Here is a 6353-nt window from a genome sequence, read left to right as displayed (position 1 = left end):
CGTTTTTCAACAATTGGGCCACGAAGGGGGCCGACCGCCCCCGTGCACGCCACTGTTTATTGTTATAAACCAACTGACAGAAAAATCCTTTGTTTTCTGTCTTGAAATTTATTTAACTTTATACTTTATATTCAGGATTTTAAAATGCTGCCGGGCAGAGAAGGTTTTATAGCTCGTACTTAAATAGAATTTTTTTTTTTTTCTATCAAAACGGATTTGCTTTCTTGACTTGAATTTACATTCATTAATTAATTTAATTATTTTTGTTGTTGTTGAAACTGTTAAAATGGTGTCAAATATGTTTGTTCAAAACGTATAAATTGAGTTCTTCTCACTGTTCATGATGCTGTTTATGATTTGTACATACATCAGTTGACCTCAGTGATCTGAATTCCCAAATTAATTGTAATGTCAGTTTGTAAAGAAGTCTGATTTTACCCAACAGCTCCTTCGAGGAGGACACATGTTGATTACCTGCCTTAACCTGTTCAACATTTTCCAGATGATTCTGCAGTGTACAGGTCATGTATCTGTGCTGAGGACAGCTTATCAAGTGTTTATGCATCTTTTTCAGCAACAGGCTAAAACAGGGCAGGCCTACTGCCTAAAACACTGATGGATATCTTTGTGCCCACCTCTGGACTAATCATATTTCCATTGTTCTGGGGCTGTAATCACAAAACACCCCAAGACTAAAAGTGGCTCCTATCTGGCAGAGTTAGGAGGAAGTCCATAGGATAACAAACATGTCAGTCCTGTTCCTAGAGTTATTCACAAAGTATTTTAGCACTAAAAGTCAGAGAGAAGTTAGAGGCAGTCAGCTGCTATAGGTGATGAACTTCATCAAAACAATCCAAGCTGAAATACAACAAAATGGAAAACTGGAAAAATGCTGTTGCTGTTGCTGTGGATAATCTCTTGTCAGAATTTACATCAAACCAAAATTACACACTTCAGAACCAAATTAGTTTGTCATGTCTTTGAGTTTACAATAAGTAATTACCAACTGTATTAGATTAATGAAGCTGATTTCACGGCTGTTTCTTGATTACCTAATAAAAATGGTGTGATGTAGAAAATCCCTCATCAAAGATTTTCTCCTTAAAGGTAATTGTTGTAAATACAATACAACAATTGAATTATTCTTTATACTAACAGTTAAGATTTACTTTACCAGAGTAAAACACTGGAGCAATTGTCTAATGTTAACTGCTCTGTATTCAAATCAGAAGCTCATTTGAGTCCTCTGTTATTTTCTCCTGTTAAAATAACAGCAGAGAAGATAATGAACTCGCTCCCATCACGTGGACTGTGGTGCTCAGAGCTGGCTGCTGTTATTTATCTTTCAGAACAACAAGCTTTTTATCTCACATACTTCAACTTGTAACACATTCCAACATCCCTATTCCTACCTTACATAACTCTCTCTGACACACATACATCCCCTTCAAGGCTTTATATTTTCGCTCTGGATGCCTCCTTACATGATTGTCATGATTCATTTTTCTTTCCAGTCTGGTTTTAAAATGTTATATATGTCTCCTGTGTCTAGAGCATGGCTGCAGTTGATACAATAAATATTACAACTTTTTTCTTTGACTATTCCAATGTGTGATGTCTTTTTTCGTGCAGCACTTGGTGTAAATATTAGATAGGGTCAAGCACCGTTTTTTTGTACAATCAGCTTAACCAACCACTCTTTGCAACACATTGAGTTGTGTGCTGAATAGTAAGCAGCAGATGTAATGCTTGACCAACCCCTCAAAGCACTTTATCTCTACAGAGGTGAGTGCCCCTTGGTGGTCATTCAGGCAAGATGGTATTTGTTTCTCATCTTTTTTTAGAAGGACAGTAGAGTCAATGTCATTGAGCCTGCAGCATAGGAGTCCTCTGTCCTCTTGACATGGCATTGAATTAAATGGAAATTAGCCTCATTGAAACAATCCAAATTTAAATAATTCCTTCTTTACTGACATGAACACTGAAAGTTTGTTTTTATAACTTTGGTAAAAATGTCAATATAAATACCAGCATTGATGTGTTTCATTACTGTAGAGTCATATAATTTAGCTTACAGCTGAAAAAAACATTTTTAAGTGTGTAGCCAGTTAGAATAATTTTCTTGAATATAGCCACTCCTTACACTAACAGAGACAATAAAAGACAAGCAGTTCTTTCTCCTTTTTATTTCAAATAAGACTTCAATTCATGTGAGGAAAGGTCACACAGGCTGACAGGACTGCAAGACTTTCAACCAGAACCCCTGCTCGAGGATGCGGTGCACAGTTCTTTACATGATTTCTTGGAATCCAGTATCTTCTTTAGTTCTGGATCCAATGGTTCATTTCTGCAGTATTTTGCAGCATCCTTGCTATTCTGAAAAAGCCACAAAAAAAAGTCCCATTTGTCCTACCACATTACATATCACAGCAGCAGTCAGATTAAATTTCCACATTTTCTAGTTTGCTATCTTCCTTGCCATGTACTAACTCTCTTGTCATTTCAAATCCTGACACTCCCCATTCGACGTCACCTGCACTCCCCTGCACGCTGGTTACCCCTTGTGTTAAGTTTAGATCCAGCTTTACGTGTTGTTGGTTTTAGTCTTTTTATTTGTTTTGACACATTTCAGTATATTGCCTTATCCTTTTATGCATAAAAAAATATAGTAAATATTTTTAGGATCTTTCTTTCATTCAGATGAAGCAGGGGACTAAACATTAACTGGTAATGCAAAATCAGGCTTCTGCTCATTACCTTTCTTTTGTTCCTATACACACCTGATGAACAGGCATTAACAAACTTGGACCCCTGCTGAATCTCCCACATACCTGCAGTGAAATCTTTTTTCCGTAGCGAATGTAGGTAGCAAGGTGTTCGCAGTTGTTGGTAAAGGGATCATAGGTTCCACATGTGTGTTGCTGCTGGAGGATTCGTATCCTTAATTCTTTGTAAGTCCCCACTACGAAATAGTCATCAAGGTAGTTGTCTTTCTTGTGTTCCTTTGCTGTCGGGAGTTTATTGAAAACACAGCCAGCGACCCTCACCTCTGGAAATACCTCAAAGTGACCTGCCATTGATGTGAGAATAAACAGTTAGAAAATTGCACAATAATACTATTCCCATTTGTAGCACAAATATAGTAATAGACCTGTGATTCACCTGCACATCTGAAAGTGTCAACTCTTTAACTTGAATAGGAGGGGTCAGCCCTATGTTCCCCACGATTTCGTAAGGACATTTTCAAAAGATTAGGTCTTGTGTTCCTACCATTGGTTTAGGGTGTAGGGGGCATAGGCTTGGGGTGTAAGTTGGCTACCAAACGATAGGGAGAAGGCGGGAATAAAAATCTGATACAAAATTTATGAAAAAGGAACATCGTGGGAACATAGAGCCTAATTTTGAAAAAAATCGTATAAATGTGGGAGCATAGGCACGCTCCCGAATAGGATACATGGGTCCATGATGTGTTTACCCAGTTTAGCTGTAGAAGAAAAAAATCTCTGCCCATATACCTGATGAAGTCCCATAGACCAAAACTTTCTAGTTTTTTTTTAAAGAATTAAGTGAGACAGTGTGCAGGGGTTCTTCCAATTGTTTTCAAGCCTAGCTTAGTAGTAAAACTGGAAGCAGCAGGGAACTGCTAGTCCAGTTCCTTCCTTCAAAAACAAAAGAATAATAATTAAACGTAAAACTGTCTAATTTTACACATTTTATCAGATGTATTCAGCACAACAGCAAATCAGATACTCTGCTTTTGGCAGAAGTTCTCATAGGTTATTTCTTAACAAACAATGACAATCAGTCAGTGACAATATCTCAAAAGTCCTTGAGTTATTTTAGGGCAGTAGTTGCCTAAAGATAAGAGAAGTGGGCTTGTGACCCCAAAGTTGTTAGTTTGATCCCTGGACTTGCAGGTCAAATCTGGGAAGGGATGTTTTTCCCCTTTTCCATAGAACTTTTTGCCCTTGTTCAAATCTTTGTAGGCTAAAGCCACACAAAACAGGACTTATCTCTAGTGGGTGAACAGAGAACAACATTTATTATGGACTTTTCATCTGACACCTCAGGTCTTCTTAAAATCTTGCTAGTTTGCCCTCAATGGATAAGTTAGTTTGACTTTAATGAGTCATGAGATTTTACAGTGTTGCTGGCCAAGGGACTCTTTACTGATATTCTCAGTCAGTGTCAATATGTAAACCTGTACACTTACATTTTCATATTAACTACACCTACCATTGTATTCAAAGATGTTCTGCCCAGGTTTTTTGCCAGCAAAGTATTCGTCTCCCACCCAAATAGCATAGTGTGTGTAGGTGAAGGGTAAGCAGTTACATAACTTCCCTGGGAAGGCAATCATATCCCCAAATTTGTACTGTGAATGAAATCAAAGCATTTTATCAACTCAACATTCAGTGCAAAACAACACAATCAAAATAACTTAGTGGGGGTGGCTATATACAATTTGCTGTTTGTTTTTTTTTTCACTTTTGTATTTTATTATATGTTTTTTACATTTTACAGACTATATGATTGACTAGTAGTTGTAGCAGAAATTTACCCCAGTAGTTTTAAAATGCAAGACAGAAGGTAGGAGTGATGAATTTATGAAATCGTGAAAATTAAATAATAAATAAATGAAAGTAACCTACTTCATCCTTAGTGTCTATTATTGTGATTGACAGCTGAAGGATGACAACAAACACGACCAGATTCCTCATTTTTCCAGCAGTGGGAACCTAGTATGAACGTAAGAGAACATGTAACAGTAATGAACCATGATACCCTAATAGGAGGGAAAATTATATGTATCAAAAATTTTATATTTTATGGCTAAAACTAACAGACAGATAGTGTCAGAATCACAAAGAAATATAAAGCACCCCACTGTTTTTTAATTAATTTGTTTTGAATTTTGCTTGGGTTGTATGCATTTTAGCATCAAGCAATACTAAATGAGGGCTGTGGATATTTTAAGATACACGATTTCAAAGACAATGATAAGACAATGTTTACCTTTGCAATGTTAAGCAACAAGTCAAGGTTAGAATCTGGGGATAGGAAATGACTTCCAAGCTGTAGCCGTGCACCTGTCATGCAACAATATTTCATTAGTCATACTCATTAGAGAAGGCTATGTAAAATAAATTGTTTCAGAGGTTTTACCTTCTTCAGTGAGACTGACAAAGCCTGTTGGAGCAAAGAAACACATCTTCTTATATACAGTTCAGAATGTTTCCCCACACAATTCCTCATATTCACAACAGGGAGATATTTATTTTACAAATAATTAATGGCCATTGCTGGATTACCCAATAAAATTACTGTTATATGTAGAATTACCTCATGAAAGAACTTAACTCATTCACTGTTATGCCTTCCAGACAGTTTTTCTTGACCCTAACTATGTGGTTCAAAAACTTAGGTCTATAAACATTTCTTTTTCCCACTTCTACATAAGGTCACAGATATGTATGTAACATAGTGCAACAGGCTGTGATGTCTGACCCTCTGACTCAACAAATTAATCTTTCTGTTCACTGGAACATGTGAAGAATTTCAATCTAAAATAAGAAAATGAAATGTTTTAAACAAACGTCTCTTTTATTCCTTTACTGAACAAAATTTTACGGGGGGTTGTGTCACCAAAAACAAACACAGACCATACATCATTTGATCTCATTGTTCAGAATTTCCATATAAACTGTAATGTCAGTAGTTTGTAATTTGGGTAAGTCTGAACAGCTCCTTCAAGAATGTTTCCGCACATACTGCGTAAAACACTGATTGGATATCATTTTGAAATCTGACAAGTAGCTGCTCACTTCTAGAGTAAAATTTTCTGTTACGTTTTCTTCTAGTCCTCCAGCTCTGACTCTGGCTACATTAGAGGAGATTTATCTTTATTGCTAATTTTATTCTGAAAAGTGCTACAGGTTGTAAATAGAGTTTGGATACAAGCCGTGTTAATGTTGATTCATTTTGATAACAATCCTGTCCAGTTAAACACTTTAGGCACATATAGTGCTGCAGCATTGCCAATGTGACTTGGCAGCTTCGTCACTAGATGGTGACATTTGCTTTGTATGCACACAATGCATTGTATTACAACTTATTTTGAAAAGGACATACCCACTCACACAAGCCTTCTCCACATCCGCAGGCTCCTGTCCTAACACCTCTACCACTAGTCTGACTCTTGAAGAACAAAGATTTAAACATTTAGAGGATTGTTAGAGAACGGGGTCTTACCGAAATGTTGTGAGGAGATGTTTGGATGGAGGGTTGAAAGGATCAGGACCAGACAAATATCTGTCTTTTAATCGACAAAAATGATATACCTAGTTATATTA

Source organism: Morone saxatilis, unplaced genomic scaffold (assembly GCF_004916995.1).
Source record: "Morone saxatilis isolate NCDOM2014 unplaced genomic scaffold, NCSU_SB_2.0 Contig24, whole genome shotgun sequence".
Classification (NCBI taxonomy): Eukaryota; Metazoa; Chordata; class Actinopteri; family Moronidae; genus Morone; species Morone saxatilis.
The sequence above is the reverse complement of the archived record's forward strand: the minus strand, read 5'-3'. Positions refer to the sequence as shown.